This window comes from Ammospiza caudacuta, chromosome 33 (assembly GCF_027887145.1).
Source record: "Ammospiza caudacuta isolate bAmmCau1 chromosome 33, bAmmCau1.pri, whole genome shotgun sequence".
NCBI lineage: Eukaryota > Metazoa > Chordata > Aves > Passeriformes > Passerellidae > Ammospiza > Ammospiza caudacuta.
In genome coordinates this window covers 2,347,444-2,361,273 of record NC_080625.1, presented here as the reverse complement: position 1 = coordinate 2,361,273, position 13,830 = coordinate 2,347,444, and the positions used below count along the sequence as shown (strand labels likewise).

The 13,830-nt window shown below is 51.1% G+C and overlaps 1 pseudogene; it reads left to right on the top strand.

Moving 5' to 3' along the window:
* Positions 1 to 13,830, top strand: part of LOC131570213 (uncharacterized) — a 1,483,036-nt pseudogene that overhangs the window by 1,236,838 nt on the left and 232,368 nt on the right.

The following is a 13,830-nucleotide window of genomic DNA, read 5'->3' as shown; positions in this document are numbered from 1 at the left end:
TTTGGGGATGTTTGGAGAATGAAGAAGTCCAAGGCTGAGCGGAAAAGGCCCCTCGGGGGGACATCGGGGGTGGTGGTGGCGGCTGCCGGCAGAGGCAGCCTGGAGGAGCAGAGCCCTGTGTCCCCCAGGAGCCCAAAGTGGGGAGCCCAGAGAGGGGGAAGCGCCGCCATTGGTGGGAACCTCAAGAGCCTGGAGAGGGGCAGGGGGGACTCCTTGGAACTGCTGCAGCCCAGAGCAGAGAATGAGGGGAGAAGGGAGCCCGGGAGCCCAAACAGCCCCGGCATCCTGAAATGGGGAGAGCGAAGCGGGGGGAGCTTTTGGCATTGCTGGGACTGCCAGCAGCCTGGGCAGGGCGGGCACTGGGCACAAGGGGGACCTCCAATCCAAGCATGACCCCCAACGGCTGGGATGGGGGAAAACCCCTGAACACCAGAGAGGAGGGACCAGGGATGGGGAACTCCTGGGAGGCTTTTTCAGGGCTGAATCTTGGTGTTTGGGAGGTTTTTCTGGAGCCAAGGTGGCCAGTGACTTGTAGAGATGAACTCGGACACAGGGACCTTCAAACTCAGTGTGTGTTGGGGAAGGTGAAACAGGAAAAACTTATAAATACGATTGTCTTACAAAAGATTTTGAGAATATAGAAAGTATAAGGGAGACTGAAATGAAAGCAAGCTCTGAGATACCTCAGTTAGTGAACAACTGGAAAACAATGGTGTGGCCCACTGAAGGTAATCCCCTTTTGTTGAAACAATTCCCTCTGCTTGCAAACAGATTCAAGGGTCAGAGCAGACCCTACTAGCTCAACAGAAGGGGTCCAAAGAGGAGTTTTTAGGGCGTAAAATGTAACACAGTGTGGTGATGTAATGATTCTTACACACTGTATGTAAATTCTGTAGGATTTGTATCTTGTACTAGATTGGTTGGTGAGAAGTAGAATATTCAACACAGAAGAAAACTTATTGTGTTGTAATGGGAACGTTACTGTGTTATGCTCTTGCCTGTCTTCGTCTTTTACCCGCTCATCCTCTCTACCCCTCTCTAGTCTCGGGCCTGCTCCGAGCTGTGCCTGGCAGCTCCAAGCAGGGCCCTACACCCAGGCCCTTTGCAATAAACCGCAAGTTCCACGACCTGGCTGCAGAGATCTCTCTTCTCCGTCTGTCCCGACCATCCTACCCCTGACACTCCTACAAACGGTCTCATCCATTGTTTTCCCCAAACCAGGATTTCCCATTGCCAAGGCCTGGGAGGCTGCGAGGAAGAGGAAGATGCCCCGGGACACTGAGGCAGGTGAGGAGGAAGTCAGTGCCCCTTTCCCCTCTGTGCTGCTCCATCTCCCAGCCCACCATGGCCCCGGCTGCAGCTCAGCCCTGGGGGGATCTCCTTGCCCTTGCCTGTGGCACGGAGGCAAATCCCATCCTGTCCTTTTCCATCCTCCCCCAGAGCAGGAGCTGAGCAGGGAGAGGAGGGAGGACAAATGCCTACGGCAGAACCTGGTGGAAGAGGCCGTTTTGAGCGGCTCCACGGCGCAGGAAGCCAACGGGGAGGAAAAGCCCCGGAGATGCTGCACGAGGAGGGGCTGCAAACGCAGCTGGCGGGGATCTGAGGGGGAAAGAGCCAGCCTGGGCCAGGAAGGCGGCCGGAGACGGAGCCAGAGCTCGGAGCTGGTGCTCCATGAGCAGCTCCCTGGTGGGGAGAAGCCCCACATGTGCGTGGAGTGTGGGAAGAGCTTCAGGTGGAACTGCCACCTGGTTGTGCACCAGAGGATCCACACTGGGGAACGGCCCTATGAGTGTGGGGAGTGTGGGAAGAGCTTCAGGTTGAGCTCCGACCTGATTGTGCACCAGAGGATCCACACTGGAGAAAGGCCGTACAAGTGTTCCGAGTGTGGGATTTGCTTCAGCCAGAGCTCCGGCCTGATCCAGCACCAGAGGACCCACACTGGGGAGAGGCCCTACGAGTGTGGGGAGTGTAGGAGGAGCTTCAGCCTGAGCTCCATCCTGATTGTGCACCAGAGGACCCACACTGGAGAAAGGCCGTACAAGTGTTCCGAGTGTGAGATGTGCTTCAGCCAGAGCTCCGGCCTGATCCAGCACCAGAGGACCCACACTGGGGAGAGGTCCTATGAGTGTTCCAAGTGTGGGAAGGGGTTTCAGAGCAGCTCCAATCTCGTCCAGCACTATCGGATTCACAGAGAGGAGAGGCCCTTCCAATGCCCCGACTGCAGGAAGGGATTCAAGCACAACTCCACCCTCATTACCCACCGGCGCATCCACACTGGGGACAGGCCCTACGAGTGTGATAAATGCAGGAAGAGGTTTCCAACCAGCTCAAATCTCCTCCTGCACTATCGGATTCACACAGAGGAGAGGCCCTTCCGCTGTCCCGACTGCGGGAAGGGATTCAAGCACAACTCTACCCTCATCACCCACCGGCGCATCCACACTGGGGAGAGGCTCTACGAGTGTCCCCAGTGTGGGAAGAGCTTCTCACAGAGCTCTAACTTGACCCAACACCAACGGAGGCACCACTAAGGGAAGCCCTGCGAGTGCCCCGAGTGCGGGCAGAGCTTCGTGCACTGCTCCAGCTCCATCCCCCACTGGAGGAGGCACTTGGGCACAGCCCAGGTGAGCCACATTCCCTGTGATCCATGTTGAGAACACACCTGGTTGCTTAGACTTTTGGTTTGGCCCTAATTTTCCTCTACTTCACCTTCATCCTTTAAAAACACCCCAAACTGGTTTAAATGAAGGAAATTGATTGAATATATCTGACGTTGCATAATTTCTCAGTTGTTTTAGAGGGAATTTAGGATTTGGGGATGCGTTCTATGTGGAGTACTGCTGTTGCTAAGAGGCAGGAATTTGATCTCACCCTCCTTATGGTGCTAAGAACTCCTCCCCTGACCCAAACCCCAACTCCACCCTTGGGATACCCTGTAAAAATTCCATGGCCCTGGCTTTCACCTGCCTTTGGGAGTTAGGAAATGGATTCCCAAAGGATCAGCCCTATTCCCACTGTATTCCAAGAGGATGAACCTGTTTCACTGGATTCCTGGAGGATACTGACTCTATCACTGTTTTTTTTTTTGTTTGTACTACTGCATTTGTATTTTTAATTCTTCTTAATAAAGAACTGTTATTTCTACTCCCATATCTTAGCCTGAGAGTTTTTTATTGTAAAAAACTCGCGCCCCGTCCTAAACCAGCCAATCACCGCAGGTCTCCCCTCAGGAACACCAGCCTCTCTGTGCACTGATCCAGCCAATCACCGCACGCCTCCCCACCGCCCGCCTCTCACGCACCAAACCAACCAATCATCGCATGCCTCCCCTCACCAACTCCCACCCTCCTTGCGCCACTGCAGCCAATCAGAGCCAAGCATGGAGCAGCGCCCCCTGACCCCGGGGCCGGGCATGGAGCGGGCGCCCCCTCCCCCTCCCCCCCGCCCCCCGAGGCCCCCTCAGGGACCCCCGGGAGCCGCCCCGGGCTCGGGCGGGTCCTGCGGGAGGCGCTGGAGAGAGCGGGGGAGGCGCTGGGAGAGGACGGGGGGCTCCAGGAGCTGCTGAGGAGGCGCAGGGACAGGTGAGGGGTCCTGGAGGGGTCGTGAGGGGAATTTGGGGAGGGGTCTTGAGGAGGTTTGGGGGGGATTTGGGGAGGATCTGGGGGAAACTTGAGGGGGTTTTAGCAGGGTCTGGGGGTGCTGGGGGGGCTTTGGGGGGGAATTTGGGGAGGGGTCCTCGGGGGGTGTCACGATCCGTCCTCATGGACGGGTTTCGTGATGGCTCATGGATTTGATCTCAGGGTGCAAAAAGAGCCGACATGATACAAGGGGGTTTGCAATGATAATCGAAACAAATGCACCTTTATTGAATGATCACAGCAAAATGTGATAGAGGGATTAAGGGAGAGAAGAAGGTGGGGGAAGAGAGAGAGACAAAAGAGAGAGAGAGAGAAAGAGAGAGGGGATAGAGCTACCAAACATAGAGACAAAGTCCTTTGGTCCAGTCCAGTCGAGGATCCGCTGTTACGTCGGGGAGATCTCGAAGTCTCTCGCTAACTCAGAGGTCTTTATTAGGATAACTCTATTGAAAATTGCGGGGGGGGGGGTGGGGAACAGATACAATAAGGAACAGATGTAACAGGTAGTCCATGCTCTCAGCAGTAAGCAAGAGCCATTGTCTTCTTGGTCCAGCGGTCACAACCTGCAGGCAAACATCTCGCTTTGGTCAGCTTGCCTCCCCCACACACCTGCCCAGGCTGGGGGTTTCAGTCCCAGTTCTTGGAAGGAGCAGAGGGGCCTTTTCACATGGGGGTTCCATGTCTCAGTCCTTGATGGAGAGGCTCCTTCCATCTCAGTCTGTCTGTCACGGTGGTTGTAAAACAGGTGAGGGTCTTCTGTGGGGGGAGCACCTGAAACTCAGGAGAAGTCCAGCCAGGCTGAGAGGTGGGACAGCTCCTAAGGCTGTTGTTGCAAAACGGCCACGGTGTCCCCTTCTTCTTCTCATTGGGCTCAGTGTAGCCTACAGCAAACAACACCTGTGAGAACAATGGCTTAGCAACGCTCTCAGGTCTCAGGCACATGACTTTCTCCTTTGGAGCCAGACATTTAAGACAGGGGGGGTCTTCTCTTCAGTGGTCCCCCATTGATGATCATGAGGCAGATGAGGGAAAATCCGGACAGACTCTCACATGACACCGTTACTCACAATTATCTTGAGGGATCTTCATCAGCAGAACTTTGGAGTATCGTTGATGAATCTGCAGAACTCGCAGTACGTTGGTAGTATAACCCGGAAAAATAGGGATGACAGAAAGAGAGGAAAAAGAGAGAGAAGGAAAAGAAAGGATATGAAAAGGAGGGGGAAAAGGGAAACATTAAACAAACATATTTAATATTGATTATCATATCAATTTTCACAAATGGTTGATTAATTAAAACAATATTACTTTTATAACAATTTTCAAATGTTTGAAACCAGTCACAAATAATCCAAAGCAAAAGCAATAAACAAATCATAATACAAGCATTAATTTTAAAAAAGATTTTCTAAGACAATTCACTAAAAATCTAAAGTAATTCCCACAAAATCATAAATGGAAATTGGGAATTATTCCAAAATACATAGGCTTCATTCATAATTGCTTTGTGTCAAAGTCTTGGGGATGTCCATAGTGTAGAGGACATCAGCCAAGTTGTGTGCATGAACTATAGACATCAATCTTGTCAGCTGTTTCATACTCCAATTCATAATGAATAGGACTGCTAATAAAATAAAACCAAACAGAAGTAGAGTCAAAAGGATAACAATGGCATGGCACACACTGTTCAGGGCACCCGTGGCAGTAGGAGACCACCTAAAAGAGTATCCCACCATCTGTGCTCGGCATCTTACTCCACTCTTTCCATGACACGATGTATCTGTCTCACATTGTGATGAACAGTACCCAGGGTTTTCTGTCCGTTTTTCTGAATCTTCTCAAGGATTTCCACCAAGTCTCGATGGAGCAGCACTTGTCTTACCAAAGTGAGATTCATCCCAATAGGAGTAGGCATCAGTTTGTGAATCAGTGTGTAGTTAGATTGCAACAGGTAGTGAGAGGTAACTGGAGCTTCATAAGAGAAATCACATCCTGTAATCTTGGTAAAGTTACAAGCACAGAAATTTGAAAGATTTTTAGTATCTACTACAACATTCTCTACGAATACAAAATCACAAATGGTTCTAAAGCATGCACATCTATTGCCTATGTATATAAGGACTGTTTCGGAAGTCTTGTTAGGAGAAATTTCAAAATGACACATATTTTGCTCTGTGTCTAAACAAATGTCTTGAGCTCTGATTGCATTGATTTCACAGATGAGCCCTTGTTGTTCTCGGACAATACAAGATTCTAAACTGACAGTTTGCCATTTCTCACAAATTTGACGGTCCCATTCTCTATGGGATAGAGAACAGCTTTGTTGTAATTCAGTTCTAACACTATAACAGGGAAAATCAAATGCTCTGAGGCACTGTGTATGGTTAACACAAAAACTGGCTGTATTTGAAATGGGGTCATAGGTAAAATTCACTAAGTTCCACCAAGATTGGAATTCTCTTTCAAAGTAAGTGGCATTGTCCCAAATTATTTTCCAAATTTTAGTGGGAAAAGTGCCTTCTTCACCTGCTCTTATAATTGAGGCAGCAACTGACTGCATCCACAATTGTGCCTGGATACAGCTGAGAGCCAAAGAAACGTTGTTTTGTGTAGAACCGAGTGCATCAATAACCAATTTGTGATCATTTACATTTACTTTCTCCCAATTTGGTAAAATGTTTGATGGCAATCACTGATTCCCAATGCCAGTAAGGATGACTTCTATGGTTTGTTGTAATTTGGTCAAATCTCTGGATGTGGCAGCCAATTTATTCAAGTTCAATTAATTTACATGTTACATGTAAAATCATCACCTGGTGTTACCATAAAGGGAAGGGAAAAGATGATTTCTGTTGTCCATCTCTAGTGTTATCATGGTTTATCAGGTCTTCATGTCCCTCAGAGTTCTTCTGTAAAAGTAAACACAACAGAATCTGCCACGAATAGGCAGAAAAAGTTAGAACAATGGAATTGTCAGAGACATTTTGAACAGCAGTGGTACTTCCCCTACAGTAGGGGGCTCCACCAAAACAGGTTGTCCAGGGTGATGTGCTGGGTTCTTGAAATCATCTGGTCCCCATAGTGAAGGAATTATGCTTGGAGCTATTGGGCAAAAAGCAGTGATTTTGGAACCCATTTACCCCCCATCTATAGTAAGAGGTGTGAGAAGTCCATTTAATCTTTTCACCTTCTGCCCAATCCTGCACACCTTTGACAGTAAGTGAGAAACATTATCAGATTGAATTTCCTGTGGTTTTAGGAAAATTGCAAACCATCCTTGCATTGCTTTAACAGAATTATCTCCTGTAGCTCTTTTAAAAGCATCAGCCTGGACCAACCCAAATATGAACACAGCAGAGGACTCAGTGTAAATACAGACAAGAAAAGAATTCTGTCCCTCACGCTGGAAAATACTCCAGAAAGTTAACAGTTCCTCAGCGTGAACACTGCGTTGTCCCTCTCTGTTAGCAGAAGCAGAGGAGAAAGTAGGGTTTGCTTTAATCACAGAGGCAGTTTTGTCTTGGCTGCTATCCAAGCTCTCAGTTTCTTGTATTGCTAAGATTTTTTCCACTCCTATGAGAGCTAAGCTAACCACAAACAATCATTTCTCCCAGGTAGTGTATCTTTTCCCAGCATCTTTGAAGCCACGGGAATAGAAACCAACAGGCCTTGTCGGACCCTCAGGACCCTGCTGCCAAATGTGCACTGACATTTGCCCTGAGGAGGCAAATCCCCATTCCACCTGAAAGGGATCTGTGGGATGGACAGGGCCCAGTGCTTGGTGAGATGTTGCTTCAAAAATCAGCAATTGCAATGCTGCCTCCTGAGAAGGAGTCCAATCCCATTTCACCCCTTTGCTCAGCAAGTCATAAAGGGGAACAAATGGGTCATTCTGGTTACTAAGAAATCTATCTGGTGTTTCTACAGGAGATACAGCTACTATGGTTTTTTAAAGGAGAGTGGTTGTAGGTTTAAGTGTTTCTGAAAGCCCTAGAATTAAAGGAGTCGTAATTTCAGGCTTTACAGGTGATTGCATTGGTAACTCATAGCTTGTAGTCGATTTTCTTTCATGCATCATTTGCAAGCAAGCAGCTTTGTGAATGTTTTCCAGGGGTTGGCCGGGGGTACCAGCTCTGGTTAAAAGGTCTCCCCTTTCCAAGGGGTTGAGGCCCCTGCCCAATGAGCTGCACACTGAGTCAGGGACCATGGGATGCGTCTGTCTCCCATTGTTAAGCACACCCCATGTTCCCAGCACCCACTGGCTGCTTGTTCTGACAAAAGAATCTGATGTCCCCCAGTGAGAGACACTTGACATTTGTGTTCTGTTTTGGATTTGTGGGGGAGAAACCCATACTGCTTTGCAAGTTTTGTTAATTCAGTATGTTGCCTTCTGATACAAGGCAAGGCTACCTGGTTCTGAGGAACAGCACGGCGACCCAAACTCTCCAGGGTTGCTCGGGCCAATGAAGCATGCAGACACCAATGTGGTGGACGGTCAAAGGCCTTTATTATCTCTTCTCGTGGGGTTTTATAGTCTAAGGGGGTCTCTACGTCAGAGGGGGGTCTGCCTTTACTATCTATGGTTAGTAAGGAGTGGAAAGTTACCAGAAGTGAAGTGGAAAGTTACTACTGTTAGGGGGGCTACATTCTTAGGGTGATATCTTATCTTAGGGGAACATGGGGTCCTGCCTTTCCATTACATCCCATGATCTTCCGACCGCCTGTCCCTATCTACCACATCTCCCCCCCTTTTTTCACAAATGAATGAGATAGTCTTATACATAGGCACTGAAATGAGGTATAAGGTTGTAGTTCGACAAGGGAAAGGGGTTTGGGAAACCTGAGTAAGTTTTTGCCAGGCAAGTTTAGGACTTGTGACTGGCAGTGTTCCCTGGTTGAATTCACAGCATTTGTCGCCGGCCCATGAACAGGATGTTGGCCCGTTCTAGGCGGGTCTGAATGAATGAGACCAGCTTGTTCAGCAGGCATGGTCCGAAGGTAACTGCTAGAAGCAGCAATGCTAATAGACCTGTCTTTCTGTCTCTGAGCCAGTCTGTTTCGGAGTTCCGCCATAGAGTCTCTTACGACTCCCGTGTGGTCCGCGTAGAAGCAGCACTCCTCTTTCAAGGCGGCACACAGGCCCCCTTGCTGCATGAACAGGAGGTCCAGGCCTCGCCTGTTCTTCAAGACCACTTCCGAGAGTGAGGAGACTGACTTCTCTAGAAAGGAAATGGATTTCTCGATCCTTTGCTGGTCCTCGTCGATGGTCATTTGCAGCTGGGACAGTCCTTGGTTCTGGGTCGCTAGGGCTGAGACACCCGTTGCCGTTCCGGCTGCTCCTAGGCCGAGCAGCATTGCGATAGTTATACCTGTTATTACTTCTCTTTTGTGGAGCCAGCTGGGTTCCTCAAAAAGGTGATACACTTCTTCGTCTGAGTGGTACAGGACCCTAGGAACAATCAGAACTTGGACACAAAAGTCGTTAGAGTCATTGAATTTGGCAAGGAACACACAGGGACTCACTCCGGATCGCTGGCAAACCCACATCCCAGATGCGGATGGGACTACCCACTTATTGTTTTTCCTGTTGGGCTTGACTACTTTGGTGCAGACGTTGCCTTTCCGCCTAGCTAGGGTTGCATTGCCAAAGCATCTGCCCCGGCCTGTGACTTGACTCAGGGTGATTCCTTTGCGGGGGGTATCCCATCTGCACTGGTGAGGGGCATCTGCTGTGGAGTAACTGAAGGGAGTGTGTAAAGCGACTCCTTCGTAAAAGGGGGGTTTGACATCATAACAAAGCCAGCAGGAGTCGGTTAGGTTAGGGTTGGATTCGTTCAGGGATAGAAAGGTAGCTTCTAACATACGAAGGATTGGGTCTGAGTCCGACCCGGCTGAATGGCCTATCTGAAAGGCTTCCGCATGGCCGGTCGGGTCATTGCTGATCCTTGTGGGTAAGGTTTTGGGGTAGGTCGCATTTCTCCCTTTCGGCACGCTTTTAATCACTTTGTTGGGTCTGACCGCTCAGGGTGCCGACGGTTGGAGCCTGATAATTCGCACATTCACCCTCTCTTTTGACCCTTGAAGGACTACTGTCCACGTTCTGCCTATGGCCCAACTAGGGCGATCTGGCAGCAAGACCGTCATGTTGTAGCCAGTGCATTTCCGAATTTTTGGGACTTTATGGCGATTTCGATAAAAGCTTCCCTGGAGGAAGACAGGTGTTTTGCAGCCGGTGGGTGCCCAGGTGAACTGAAAGAATTTGTCGGGCTCTTGTGGATCCCACCCAGGCCCCGACGGTCTGGCATCGGTAACTATGGTTTCGCAGCCCCAGTGCCCACAATATCCCCACCCTGGGTGATTGCAGTAGCTTTTTTCTGGGTTTGAAGTTGGGCCCCAGTAGGATAGGTACATGTGTGTGGCGTGTGGGGAATTGGGGTCTGCCTTTGGTTGTCCTGGAAACAGGTCAGTAATGCGGAGCACGAAGGATGGGGTGTTCGGTGTGGTGATTTCTTTGAGCACCTTGTCACTATTAAGGTGTCGCATGACCCACCTGAATGGCCGATGGGCGTAGTGGTCTGGGCTGGCTTGCCCTCTGGTGACAAGCCCCAACAGAAAAATCACACAGAAACACCTTTGATGCTTGGGTCTCACCCGTGCGGGTCTCTCAGGCGCTGCCTGGCCGCTTGGTGGTCTGTCTCTTTCCTCTGGAATGGGGATGTACGCGTCACGAGGACGCCCCACGAGCATGTCCTGTAAACAGAAACTCGCATTTCTCATCAGTCTCATTCTGCTCGTTGTGAAGGTCGGGCTTGATTGACTTAAGTGGACACCACCTGATTTTGCCGTCCTTTTTGACAGCTGCGTACCCTCGCCCCGTGAGCATCAGCCTCCAACCCCGTTCCCATTCGCCTAGCTCGTTTCTAATTACAACCTGCGGGCCCTCCTCTGGCGTTTGGGTGCCCAGTGTTTTTGAATGGGACTGTTTGTTTCATCTTCCCTAGGGAATTGATTCAGTGCCAGCAAAGCGGTTGCCAGCATACGCGCCTGATCTCCTGGGGGAGTGGAGTTGGCAAAGCCCTCTGCTTTTGCCAACACTTCTAGCTTGGTTTTCAGGGTCTGATTTGCTCTCTCAACTATGGCCTGCCCGGTACTGTTATACGGGATACCTTGCACTAACGTGATGCCCCATTTTGAGGCGAATTCTTGCACTGGTTTGGAGGTGAAATTGGAACCGTTGTCTGTTTTGATCTGCTTGGGGATACCGAGCCAAGCCATGGCTGTCAGCCGGTGCTGGATTGTGGCCTTGGAGTTTGTTTTGGCGTGCTGTGTGGCTATGATCGTTCTGCTATAAGTGTCTACTGTCACTGCAAGCCATGCTCGGGGCTTCAGCAGTTATCACCAGGTGAAGTCCGACTGCCAGATCTCTGAAGGCTTGAGACCTCTCAGGTTGACCCCACAGGTCAATAGGGGTGATTTCTGGCAATGAGGGCAAGTGGCCACCACATGTTTTGCGTCTGCTGTCGGGATTCCGCATCTCTTCGCCAGTGCTTTGTCTCCGATGTGGAGCGACTTGTGCAGTTGACGAGCTTCCTGCAACATCCATACGCCTTTTCCTGCGGTGTCCGCTTTGTCGTTGCCGATCTGGAAGTAACCTTTGACTGGGTCATGGCTGTTGATGTGGATGACTGACACAGTGCCCTGTCGTGAGGAGAGTGCTTCTTCCAGCATTAGGGCTGCTGTTGATGTTGACACTCCTGGTCCTGCCATGGCTAGGCAAAGCCTTGCCACGAATATAGAGTCCGTTACGATGTTGAGGTGTTCGTCTTGGAAGAGTCCGCATGCCAAGACCACTGCTGCTGCCTCCAGTTGTTGCACTGACAGTGTGGGGTCACACGCTTTGATGCAGTGCCATTGCTCTCCTGCCTGCCACACTGCTGTTGCAGTTGAAGTCGTGGAGGAAGCATCTGTGAAGACTGTTGGTCCTGGCTGCGGTCGGTCCTTGACCTTTGGCAGCATGTCCATGTCAACTACGGTCAGCAGCTGAGTCCAGGGTGGTCTGGCAGAGTAGGAGATATCTCCTCCAAAGCCGGTGAGAGCAAGGGCTAGGTACTCCGATATTGTGGCTGACTCTGTGGTCGGTTGCTTGCGAAACGGAAGGTGGATGCTTGTCGGCTCGGTTCCTAGGTGTTTCAAGGCAAGTTTCCTGCCTTTCATGATGAGGTTAGCGATGCATTCGATTCCCGGGGAAAATGCACGAGCGGGTCTTCCGAGGACCACCCATTGGATTGGTCGGGCCTTTTCAGAAGGTCCTTGGACCAGTGCTCCCACTCCCCCCTTCGGTGTAAAGTGAACGTATAGGTCCAGTGGCACGGCAGGGTTCCACCTGGCAAGCGTGCCAGTGGACATCTGGCTTTCGATGAAGTCGAGGGAGCTCGTGGCTTGCGGCGTCAGCACCTTGGGTTCCCATGGGTGCTTTCCTTTCAGGAGGTCATATAAAGGGTCCATGACCTCGGGAGGAATCAGGACAATGTTGCGAAGCCACTGCAGCGATCCCACCAGGCGTTGCACGTCGTGGAGCGTCTTGACGTCTCGACTGACCTTCACCTTGGGGTGTGTCACGTAGGAGCTTGTGATTCCTACTCCCAGGAAGGTCATGCAGGGTCCTCTCTTGATCTTTGCGCTCGCGATCTCGAAGCTGTTGGCCTGAAGGGTTTCCGTGATTGTGAACACCAGGTGATCTACTTGGCTTGCCAATGGTGCTGCGACTAGGATGTCGTCCATGTATTGAATGATGGTCGTGGTGGGATAGGAGTGTCGGACTGGAGTCAGTGCATTGTCCACGGTAATTTGGCATATAGTGGGGCTGTCTACAAGGCCCTGTGGCAATACTCGCCATTGGAAGCTGAGGTTGGGCCGCTCGCCGTTTTGAAACAACACGGAAAAGGCGAATTGTTCTCTGTCCTCGGGGTGCAGGGGTATTGAAAAGAAACAGTCTTTGATGTCCAGCACTGCGCATGGCTGCCCTGCGGGGATGGCTGAGTTCGTGGGTAGCAGTGTCTGAACTGGACCCATGGGTCGGATTGTCTTGTTCACTTCTCTCAGGTCGTGGATGAGGCAATAGCCTTCTCCAGACCTTTTGGGGATCACGAATACAGGGGTGTTCCATGGGCTGATGGAGGGTTCTATGTGACCCTTTTGCAGTTTGCAGTCGACCAGTTCCAGCAAGGCTGCCACTCGAGGCTCTGTCAGGGGCCACTGCTCGACCCATACGGGGTGTGGTGATTTCTAAGTCAATTTGATTGGCAGCAGAGGGTGTACGGCAGTGGCCCTCATGATAAATTTGTAATCCGGAATCCTGGCAAGGAAAGAACATCCCTTCCCAACAGGGGTGGAGAATTTTGCAAAATGTAGGGGTAGATTGTTACTGTCTGTTCTGGTTGCTTTTTTGTGTGAAGTGTTAAAGCCACCAGCTGGGTGCTTTTCCACGCCCGGGACTGCCCTCCCACTCTGTTCACTGGAGGGACTTCTTTGAATTGCCAATGTCCGGGCCAATGTGCTTGGGGAATAATCGTGCAGTCTGATCCCGTGTCCGCCCAAAACTGGAGCCCTACGACGTGGGGATCCTGACTGCCATAAAGGTGGCATGTCCCCCACACCATCAGGGGCTCCTTCCCTATTCTCATGGCCAGGGCCACCCAGTGATCCCACACTGGGGCGTCCCCTGCTGGTCCTGTGACACCGGCGCGGCTTGTGGCGGTGGGCAGTGCAAAAGCATTACTGGTGGTGTTGTGCAATTCTGGCATTGCGTTGTAGGTGGGGATGTAAAATTGACTGCTCCCTGTGGGGGCATGGGGTACGAGGGTCCCCTGCCCCACTGGGGGCTGCTGAAGCTGGGCCGCTGCACATTCCAGGTGGGAGGGGGCTGAACCCGGCCCGGCTGCCCCCTCCCTCTCCCGTTTCCCTGAGATCTGGATCTGCATTCCTTAGCTAAATGTCCCTTCCTCCCACATGCCCAGCACGGTCCCTTAAGTCTCCCTTGGCGTGGTGGAGCAGCTGTTGATAGGCGTCTTGGCTGGGGGCAGTTTACTGCCAAGTGACCTGCCTGGCAACACTTAAGGCATGCCATCACACTGGTTATTGCAGTGTGGACTGCTGCTTGGATGGGAGCTAGATGTTCCTCCTTTGCAACGTG